At 40.3% G+C, this 12004-nt stretch overlaps 1 long non-coding RNA gene across 1 annotated transcript; it reads right to left on the bottom strand.

Annotated features, from left to right (window-relative positions):
• Positions 1-2529: 2529 nt before the first annotated feature.
• On the bottom strand, positions 2530-4147 carry LOC118415115. Its single transcript, XR_004831072.1, has 2 exons — positions 4099-4147; positions 2530-2805 (listed from the first exon to the last, which is right to left on the bottom strand). It is a non-coding gene; the product is annotated as an uncharacterized LOC118415115 (long non-coding RNA).
• Between the last annotated feature and the right edge of the window lie 7857 nt (positions 4148-12004).

The raw sequence follows: 12004 nt of genomic DNA, 5'->3' as shown, positions 1-12004 counted from the left end.
GATAGGAAATATCGTGCGGGAGAGGAAATAAAACCATAGAGATAGGAAATACCGTGCGAGAGAGAAAATAAAGGTGGAAAGATAGGAAATACCGTGCGGGATAGAAAATAAAGGTGGAAAGATAGGAAATACCGTGCGGGAGAGGAAATAAAACCAAAGAGATAGGAAATACCATGCGAGAGAGAAAATAAAGGTGGAAAGATAGGAAATACCGTGCGAGAGAGAAAATAAAGGTGGAGAGATAGGAAATATCGTGCGGGAGAGGAAATAAAACCAAAGAGATAGAAAATATCGTGCGGGAGAGAAAATGAAGGAGGAGAGATAGGAAATACCGCGCGAGAGGGAAAAAATGTGGAGAGATAGGAAATACCGTGCGGAAGAGAAAATAAAACCATAGAGATAGAAAATATCGTGCGGGAGAGGAAATAAAGGTGGAGGGATAGGAAATACCGTGCGGGAGAGGAAATAAAACCATAGAGATAGGAAATACCATGCGGGAGATTAAATAAACGTCGAGAGATAGGAATATCGTCATGCAGGAGAGGAAATAAAACCATAGAGATAGGAAATACCGCGCGGGAGAGAAAATAAAGGTGGAGACAGAGAGGAAATACCGTGCAGGAGAGGAAATAAAGCTGGAGAGAAAGGAAATACCGTGCGGGAGAGAAAATAAAGGTGGAGGGATAGGAAATACCGTGCGGGAGAGAAAATATAGGTGGAGAGATAGGAAATATCGTGCGGGAGAGAAAATAAAGGTGGAGGGATAGGAAATATCGTGCAGGAGAGGAAATAAAGGTGGAGGGATAGGAAATACCGTGCGGGAGAGAAAATAAAGGTGGAGGGATAGGAAATACCGTGCGGGAGAGAAAATAAAGGTGGAGGGATAGGAAATACCGTGCGGGAGAGGAAATAAAGGTGGAGGGATAGGAAATATCGTGCGGGAGAGAAAATATAGGTGGAGGGATAGGAAATACCGTGCGGGAGAGAAAATATAGGTGGAGAGATAGGAAATATCGTGCGGGAGAGGAAATAAAGGTGGAGGGATAGGAAATATCGTGCGGGAGAGGAAATAAAACCATAGAGATAGGAAATGTCGTGCGGAAGGGGAAATAAAACCATAGAGATAGGAAATGTCGTGCGAGAGAGGAAATAAAGGTGGAGAGAAATTAAATATTGTGCAAGAGAGAAAACAAAGGTGGAGATATAGGGAATATTGTGCGAGAGAGGAAATATCCTTCGAGAGAGGAAATAAATGCGGAGAGAAGAAATAAACAGCCTACCTAGTATAGAATAGTCGGGAATATGATGAAAAACGGAAACATTTTATGGAAATGTCATGACATTGATTGATTATTGATAAAATCTATTAAAAGAAACTGATGATTATAACATTACCTGGATCCGCTAAAAACAAACTAAGGTCATATAGACTGTTGAAGTCAAGAACAGGATATAGATATTGACAATATACAGTAGAGGACTGCCCAAAGAAATTAACAAGACAGGGGATTGGCTGCCACAAATCATTAATTGAAAATGGAAGATACTGTAATCAAGATAAGATAGAAGATGAACTCAATTTTATAGAATGTGGCTTATACAATAGATTGTTATATTTTGTAGACTAGTACTACTGATGCTATATATGTTTCCCATGAATTCATACACCTAAGAAATTTTGAGGAATTGATATATCTAATAACTTGATATAACTTTTGATTATAAGACATATCTGTTTATACATCTTCACCATCACAGGGGCAGTCAAATTTGTTCTTGTGCTAACTTGCCAGACACTTCACTATAATAATACTCCTCTGTTATCAGACAATCGTCCAAATGAAATTTTAACCAATGTATATATGTATATAGTACTTAGTCCTAGTAATGTGTAATATTTGACTCTTGTTATTGTGTGTTTCAAATGTAAATTGAATGCAATTCAGTGGTCCCACTGCGAATTTTCAATAAAGTCATCATCATCATCATCATCATGTATCTGTTAAATACCATTTTGTCTTGACCTGCACATTACCCAGTATATGTACTGTAAAGGGAATAAAGATCTTCTTTCCATTAAATTTCTGCTGGTGTTGATTCAAACAAGATGGGCAGAGTTGTCAAAATATGGTACAGAAACAATGAATGACCTGATTGTTTAGGATTCTTTTCATATTGATAAAGTGTTTACATTTCAAAAAATATCCGGAAACACTGACACACAGACATACCAAAAAGGGTACTACTGGTAGTGTCATAGTCACAATTTTTCTTGAGGAGGGATGGGTAAGAAACTATTCTGCTTTTGATCATATTGCAGACTCTTTTCAAAAGATGATACTGACAGTGTCACATTCTTTGGGAAGTTTACATGGGTAATCTTAGCCCCAAAAGTCTTCTTTCATTCAAGAAAGAAGAATTGGGATAAAGTGGAAAATGATTGCTGCCATATACATTCTCATAATCTTACCATCTACAGATGTATGCAGTAAAAGCAAAGATGCAACAATAAGTCACATACACTTTGAATCTTCTTGACAGCTTTAATAGATACTTGAAACGTTACACATGCCTCACAATCTTATTGCATTTCTGTATGTACAAAAAATGATGCCGGCTGAAATGATATACATTTTGAATTTTTATCTTGCCAATAAAATCTCTAAAAAAAAAATTTACAACTGTTTTTAAAATTTGCAAAACTGGTTACAATCCATGTCCTGTTGGCTGGGACCAGGTCTGGTTTCTCCCCGTTTACTCTCTCATGGACCAAGTTCTGCTTCTTTTCCCATGAAGGTGCTCCATCTGGAGAATGGAAACAGGAGAGTGAGATTTGACATTTCAAGCATTGTCGGAAATCATAGTCCAAACCATACCAGGTTTGAAAAATTACAAGATAGAAAAATCAGAACATGATCAGTCACTTCATCCACCTTTACAGGCCAATTCATAGCTCTCGAGATGACCTTATCTTTATTATTCTATCTGTCAAAATTATGGAGTAGCCATATACAAGTATTTTGTCCCATAGCTAGCTACCCCATTCCATCAGATGATGAAATGACTAAGGCTAGCAGACATCCAGACAGAGTTTCAATGAGACTCTTACTGATTTAGTGCAGATACTCAGATTTTAATCACAGATGGACAGACAAAATGGCAAAAATTATAGAATACAGGATGTAACAGTTAATGTCATTAGATTGGAATCTAGGTTCAACAATGAAACACTGCATCTGTATGAGTCTTGTGGGATCAAGGTCATTTTAACAAGGTCACGATAACAAAGAAATGGGAAGTTCTTTCAGGCAGGGTTTTAATAGAGTTTCTAGGCTTCTTTGGTGCCTTTCATCTGTTTCTAGCTTTAAAGCTTCAATATTCAGTAGCATTTTGAAAATGTGTTCAGCACCATGGACAGGCATGCATGCCTCCTTGGCGTGTGTGTATCCTTGGTCACATTGCATAATACGTAACGGAATACATTTTTGTGTGCTTAATACAGTAGAAGCCAGTTAATTGCACAACGGATTAACGCACGGAATCCCAAAATCCCAAACCGGTGTGGTCCTGCTAGACAACTTCGCATTATTGCACCAGCCGGATAATTGCACGAAATTCACTGGCAAATAGGCCGTGCAATTAAGCTGCTTCTACTGTATCCAAAACTTGGAACCTGTTTTATATGGAAGAGGGAATTTCTATCATTTGCTATAATACAGTGAACAATTATTTTGCTAGACTGTGACTGTGACTCTATAGATGCATGCTGGGTTCCCTGTATTTTGCGCCAATGCCATGCCCTTCCTAAAAGTACTAGTACACAGTAGAAGCCGCTTAATTGTACTGCCTGTTGCACTGCCTAACAGAAGTGTGTGTTAATCCGTTGGGCAATTAACTGGCTTCTACTGTATAATATCTGAGTGGGAGGGGGGCGAAGGGACGCCCTACCCTCGCCCGCCTCCCTACTTTATTTACGCCTATTACGGCTACCAAACAACCAACAAATCTTCTTCATGACTCGGTTATTTTGTAGCAAATTTATGTCTCATAGTGCAGGTCACATGTAGTTGTAAGGCCTATATAAACAGACTCTTATACCTGAGCTCAGTGTTGCATGTTGTAGCGGACCAGTGGCTGAAGCAATCCCATCCTGTTCACGTCTGAGGGGGCGTGACGTCAGCGGTCAGTATCACCTCTCGCGTTTGCATGCGATTTTGGTGATTTGTTCTCTCGCGCTTGCATGCGGTTTTTTTCCTCGCTCGCAAATCATCATCATCGTTTTCGCCGAGAGAGAGGAAAAATCATCATCATCGTTTTCGCTGAGAGAGAGGAAAAATCATCATCATCGTTTCCGCCGAGAGAGAGAAAACAAAATCACAGGCACACGCGAAAGACAACGCCGCGAAAAGGGATCGATGGGTGCAAACTGGGAAGAAAAACGTTTGTTTGTACTAAATACAAATCCTAAAATATACAATGCGAGTGTGAGGTCTATCTTACTTCTGGGTCTTGATTTCGGTAAAGTAATTTCTCGCGTTTGCATGTGGTGTTTTTACTTCTCGCTCGCGCTGGCTGACTTGCTGCGAGCGAGGACAAATCCTGGGCGGGAGGAAATAAACGCCAGGGGGATAGGAATAATAATCAGGCACGTCAGGCGAAAGAAGAACGTGAGCGAGATGAAACTGCATTATCATAATGACATGAATAAAATGTTGTTGTTGTAAAATCAATGCCTGTGGTGGGTAAAGTTAGGTGATAATTTAATTGCGAGCCATATTAAAACACACGTACTATTTATTATCGAAATAGGTCCAGCCTTTTGGCAGGATGCCCCATTCAATAAGAATTGTTTGCCCTATTGACATGCCAATCGTAATAAGGCACCTGTAGACGTTTAGGACAACATCTGTTGATTTAAATTCTCATTCATTCCCGGCTGAGGAAAGGCTGGACTTTCTTGCTCAGTTGTAACCGCAACAATCATGATTTGCGATGTATGATGCGATGCATATCTATAACATACTAGACACATGGAACTGTGTTTCATGCATTATCCTTCAAATGTTAAAGCACCATTTTACCCACATCAAGATCACACTTTGCTATACTTCTTAATCATCCAGATACACAGTTCTTTAATGGTGTTTGTGTAGGCTTAGACGACTGTCTGCAAAATAGTCGGTGTTTTCTCTCACATAAGATTTGTTTTCTCCCGCAAGGTATTTTCTCTCACGCAAGATATTTTCCCTCGCGCAAAGTATCATCTCTCGCGTAAGATCTCTATTCTCTTCTGCAAAATATTTTCTCTCGCGAAAGATATTTTCCCTCTCGCAAGATATTACTTTCCCGCAAAGTATTATCTCTCACGTAAGATATTTTCCATCCCGCAAAATATTTTATCTTGCGCAAGATGTTTTCTCCCCTACAGAAAATATCTAGCGCGAGAGAAAATACTTTGTGGGAGAGGAAATATCGTGTAACGGTGCTTGGGAGAATGGATACTTTACGGGAGAGAAAATCGTGGCAAGATTACTTTATGTGAGAGCATGCCATCGACATTGTTGTTGAGTGTATGCGAGTTTGTTTGTTTGTTAGTGTGTGTGTGTGTGTGTGTGTGTGTGTGTGTGTGTGTGTGTGTGTGTGTCGGAAAGAGAGCAAGAGCAAGTACCTTATATGCATATATGACAAGACTCTCGGTAATAACTTTCTGTCAAATGATTAGAGAAAATTATTGTATATTCGATATGAATACAATTCTATTGAATGAAGTGATGTCTACATAGTATACTTAGACTGGCAAATGTACATGTGCAATGCTGGGGTAGCGATTCTGTTTAACAATTTTACTTATGCGTTCAAATGAACACAGTGTACACAAGCACTCATCATGCACGGCCGGTCATAATAACTAGTCACGAAATACATTGTACACACGCACATACACACACACGTGCACACACATACGCACACACACATACATGATACATACGCACATACATACAAATATACATACAAACACACACACACAGAGATGCTGTCAGAGGTAATCTATGATATCCAAGTCATCAGTAACGTTGTTTAAGCATTTACTCCCATCCATCACCAAATGTCCGTTTTTCCTCTCGCGCCCTCTTTTGTTTTCCCTCTGACGGGTGTAGTTTATTTCCTCTCGCGCGGTTTCTTTTATCTCTCTCCGCGTTTTCTTTCCTCGCGACGATTTTTCTTCTTTTGACACCGTTGGCGCTCCATAGAATGACCGTGACCTAAGATGGGGAGGGCGTTCCACGCTGCAGTTAATCTTGTTTGTTCAGGTCTAAATAAACTCATGAGGTTTGTGTTTCGCATACCTATATGTCTCAGGTGTAAAAGTTTCCATGCCGATCGTTAATTATGCGTGTTTTTATGTAAGAGCCGGCAATACTTAGTAACCTTGCGTCTAACGTAGTCATTTTTTTGCGCAAATGATCTTGTTGACTCGAGTACTCAAAATTGGTTTTAACCCTGATCCAAATCCGTGTTTCACTTAGACGGCAGGTCTATGCATGAACTTGAGTTCCTATTCAGTATCATTTATCATTAAGCGCCTTGGCAATTTTTCATTAATTATGCAAATCAGTTGCTCATTTGCGTGTTTGGTATCTGTTTATGTTACACCACACACACACACACACACACACACACACACACACTGAAATAATTCGTAATCATGTAATCCTAGAAAAAGCCGCTAGTTGCCTCCAAACTTGGGTCTACTTATGTTTATTCAAAGTGGACGAGCTATACAAACCACCTCTCGACAGAAAAAAAGGTGGGTTGGCAGCAGGACCAGTTTGAATAAAGATTACGATTTTTTCTTTCTATATCAATCATCTATTTGGAGAGATTTAAATGATGTTTCAAAAGCACTTTTTTCAGTATCCTGAATATTGTTCTTTTGAAATAATGTGCAGCCCAAATAAACACTGCTAGTCGATATGACGGTAGTTGGTATTTAAGCCGACAATCTTGCAGTTTAACTCTTTAAGATTTATGACATACGCCTACCTTGTTGACGGGAGTGTCTGAAAAGGGTCGTCACCACAAGCAGAAACAGTAATCGTACCATTTTTAAAGCTAAACGGTGGTAGCCTCGTCTTTCCGAGTTGAAAATCTCTCTCAAAAGTCCGTCAAAGTTTAAAGTACTACGAACCAGCAAACATGTTTTTGCTGCGTCGCGGAAATTTGTAATCTGCCAGTGATAGCATCAAATACGGAGCATGCGTATGTCAATATATGAAACCAATGTTATCAATTGTCAATGTCAAAATTCCGTCAAAGTTTAACTAAGATCAAGCAAACATGTTTTGTTGCGTCGCGGAAAATTGTTATCTACCCAGTAGCATCAAATAGTGAGCATGCGTATGTAAATATATGAAACTAATGTTATTAACTGTCATACGTCAATCTCAAAATCCCGTCAAAGTTTAAAGCAAACATGTTTGTCACTGAGTCGACAAAATTTATAATCTACCCAGCAACACCATCCAATGATAATGCGCATGAAGTATAACTGTTGCTATTGACTGTTACACCTGGCGATACTAACGGTTGCAGAACCTAGGGTTCAATGCTATATATGGTATTTTGAAAACAATTTGTTTGTCTCCGTGAATAGTTTCATCAGGTTGGTACGTCACTGAATAAAGAGACTCTTTTTACACAACCATTGCTTTATTCACACCGACGTTTGTCTGTCTGTACATATGTAAATACTTTACGTTTTGTGACCGCATCTGAACTTTGAGTAGCGACACCTGTCCTGCAGTACAATGTGAAACAGTCAGAAATGCCCTGAAGAAGGTGACAGACGGTCACCGAAACGTCGGTGTGAATAAAGCAATGGTTGTGTAAAAAGAGTCTCTTTTAGTCTAGTCTTTATTCAATTTGTTTGTCTCACTGCAAAGTGGTCTATCATTAGCATAATTTAAGTGAACACATTATCTGATCTTTCCAAATCACGTATGTTACAAGCACCTCTCTTCAGGAAGCTATTTGATGTATAGATTTTTTTGATGAATCAAGTTATAATTCGTGCAATAAACAAATCCTTACAATTTCTTAATCCCTTCTTAATTGACTTGATGCTATTCTACGTTGAACTGTGTTCTGCCATCCTTCTACGTCCGGTCCCTAACGGCTAGCTAACTCAGCCTATTGGGGTTTCGACATGACTGTGGTCCCTCTGCGAAGGCGAATGTGTTCACTGTTCTGCATACTCGTAGTCCATGGGCCAGGGCGATTTTTTTTTGTACCACCGAGAGGGACCAGAGATACTATGGATTTTTAAAATCTGCAATAACCAAAGTTTATTTCTATGTACAATAGCAAGCTTTTATGTACGTTTCTTATTGTAATAGCGTGACCAAATGACGTTGACGTCATTAGAATGGACATCGCTTTGGGGGGCAAAGTACAGAAGGCTGGGTAAAATTATCAAACATCAACAATTTTCTGTGTTTGTTCATAGATAAAACATGCATTGGGAAACACAAAATAATGAATATTTTGTCGATACTCCGCATCTTTAGGAAGTTATGAGTCTTTAAACTCAGATTTGGAGGTAATTTATGTGTAGAAAATGCATATCTTCTTTATTGTATGGAATAGCAACACATTGGAATAGCAACACACTACATGTGTTTTTTATTTTATATGTACGTAGTTTTAAGTATGTTCCAGGTGTCAATTTGTCTCCTCCGTTATGATTTTAACACCTTCGATTTTAAACACTGTGAGTTAGCGACTTATTACCTTTGCCAGAATGGCTAAGGTTATGTTTTCGGTTTGGTGGTGTGGTTCTCCCCGTTTGTGAGCAGCATAACTCGAGAGGACTTCGATGGATACAGCTGATATTTGGTGGGTGGGTAGGGGTGTGGAAGAGGAAGGTCGAGTTTGATAATGGGCCTCCTAGCGGCTTGCTAAGGTACTGCAGCAGGACCTGCATGCTTGATATCTCGCGTTCCGGACATGCTGCGGTCGTGATTTTTGAGCGTTAGGGAGCCCTTAAAGCAGGGAGTGATTGCTGCAAGTTTGGGCCCCCTAGCGGCTTGCTAAGGTACTGCAGCAGGACCTGCATGCTTGATATCTCGCGTTCCGGAAATGCTGCGGTCGTGATTTTTGAGCGTTAGGGAGCCCTTAAAGCAGGGAGTGATTGCTGCGAGTTTGGGCCCCCTAGTGGCTTTCATGGAAGTGCGGGCGCCGGTTTAATTGCAAACTTTTGTCTGCGGACAGCATAACTCGAGAAGACTTCGACGGATGCAGCTGGTATTTGGTGGGTGGGTAGGGGTCTGGGAAACAAAGGGGGAGTTCGATAATGGGCCCCCTAGCGGCTTCTCTTGGTACTGCAGCGCAACTTCCGGGTGTGTTTTTCCATCTTCTGAACATGGTATGGCCACGAGTTTTGGGTGTTAGATAGCTGTTGTGCTCAGGAGTTAGTGACATAAGTTTGGGCCCTCTAGCAGCTAGTTTAGGGATAGCCGGGGCATTCTTGTCAAAAACTTCTGAAGCATTACAACCCCCCAGCCTGGTTTGGTTGATTCCACCAGTGGCAGTGCTGTGAGAAATCTGATACTCTAGAGGAGTAAAGGTCAGACCTTGCATCTGTCAGTTGACCCTTAGGCCATATGATCAGTTTGTCGTGCCAAAAGTAAGGGCATATGTACATAACAACAATCTTAGTCTGAATTCTACTCCTGAAAGGTAGGTACACTGTCATCTCCCCTTCCCCTTTCACTACATGGTCTGAAATTGAGCTTTCCTCGCAAAAATCTTGTAAAGGCCATTTTCAGTCTCAAACCCCTCATGCATTCAACTCTGTCTCCAAAGGCTCAGGTCAAACTATTTAGAACATGTATCAAACCTTTTATATCATAGGGTTGTGAGATTTGGGGCAGAGTTAATTCAGATGACAATTACCCAGCAGAAATTACACAGAACCGATTTTGTAAAAAATATTCTGGGCGTACATAGAAATACAAGTAACATTAGGTAGTAGAGCAGAGCTTGGGATGTTCCCAATTGACTTATATATATATATATCCATACGTACAGTCAAGTTTTGGCTACGCCTCAAACACTCTGACTTTTCAACACATCCCCTACCGTGAGTAGACGCTTTATTACTCTGTCACCAAATTGAATATAAACCGACGAACAGCTGTAAGAAATACTGGTTACAAGGCGTAAGGGAAAGTCTAAACGATATCGGTTACTCTTTTCTATGGAACTCTATGAATTCACAGTTAGACAATAAGCATATATGTAACGTTACATTGTTAAGAAAGAGGCTGGGACATGTAGATGTACATTTTTTCATAGACTGTCTACAAAAAACTAAAGAAGGGATATTCCATGGAAAATTATTAAAAATTTTCTAGATAAATATGTGGTATGGTGGGCTTTGTGCATAAACTTAGAATTAGCGCCCACCCCCTTGCAATTGAGAAAGGGTGGTACAAAAAGGTACTTTTGGGTGAAAGAATCTGTACCTATTGTATTTCAAAACCGGTGGAAGACGAAATACGTTTTATTTCAAACTGCCTCCCTAATGACCAGGAAAGTAAAGAGCTATTCGAAGAGGCCTGCAAAAGTTCCAAACGTTTACTGACGGAAATAAAACTATAACCCTGTTAACATCACATAACCCACTCATTACAGAAAAAGTGGGTCACCTTCCACTGCTTCCAGAAAGAAGTCAAACCCAATATGCTTAGATTGTAGCTCTCAGTAGTACTAGTACATATCATTACTAGAATAGCCACTTGTCTCTACTTGTCACCATTGTTATCTATACCAAAGTCTTTTATTTTCTGTATGTTTAGTATTCTGTATGTTCCATGTTGTAATTAGTCCTCGGGCAAGAACTTGCAATTTTTCTTTCGTTAAAATATTACAACAATAAAAACCTGTACACATGTACCTCTCCACCCTCCCTACAAAGACTTATGATTAGATTTTGGGCCCCTTGTAAGTCATTGGCATTAAATTTACACAAGTTCTTACTTTTTCATGGAGGTATTAGGTCACCAAACTCTAGTTGATAAGAGTTTGTGTGACTTAACATAGCATATGAAATAAAATTTTTATGTTTACAGACATCTTTCTACATAACAAACCTGGTTTATTTGGCAAAGGTATGTGTTCGTGGAACTCTAGTTCAGATCTGTGTCTCCATGTACATGAAATCTGCTACGCTAATAAAATTCTTTGATTGATTGATTGATTGATTGCAACCACCTCATTTCGAAGAACATAACTGTGGGCTTTTATATCCGTATGCTATCTCTGACAACACTTTTACGCTTTAGTTTGGCGGGAGTGTTGAGGTACATGACGTCACCAGGGGGATCCCAGGCGTGTCAAAGTGGGCTTCCCCAGCGTGGCGCGCTCTGATTGGTCAGCACAAACAAGATGGCGGCGCCCATGGACGTGGAGCCGAGTTTCGCAGGACAGGAAGTTAAAAACTCTTGTTTTCTCGGCTAATTGTCTTCAAAATCCAGTAAAACTTTTACCCAGGCGTCGCCTAGTTTGTAAGGATGCACAAAAGTTTGCTGAACAGTGTGTCAAAGTGACCAACGAGAGTTTCTAGGAGGTTTTCTTACCACTGTAACCGCGAACAGCTGATCGCATCCGGGTTGTGAAGCTGAAGAACACCTCATCACAAACGCCAGGTTGTTGTCGCGGTGGCGAAGCCTGCAATTTGAAGGGCCCTGAAAACGCCGAGTCCGGACTCGAACCAGGATCTTCTAGCCCTCTTCAGCACAACATGTCACGTCATTTTGTATGACGAAAACTGCCTTTATATTGGAAGCACACGTCGACTGGGCCACGCAGTCTGGTAGCGACGACTAGAGAGTGAACGTCCCGATACCCCCCTCCCCCTTTCCTACCAAAGTTGTCGCCTAGCTTTTCATGCAAGTCAGCTTCAGCTGAACACACAGACCAAGGTTTTAAGATGAAGTGGAAG

The sequence above is a fragment of the Branchiostoma floridae genome, chromosome 5 (assembly GCF_000003815.2).
Source record: "Branchiostoma floridae strain S238N-H82 chromosome 5, Bfl_VNyyK, whole genome shotgun sequence".
In the NCBI taxonomy this organism is placed as follows: domain Eukaryota; kingdom Metazoa; phylum Chordata; class Leptocardii; order Amphioxiformes; family Branchiostomatidae; genus Branchiostoma; species Branchiostoma floridae.
Note: the sequence above shows the minus strand (reverse complement) of the source record. Positions and strands in the feature narration are given on the sequence as shown.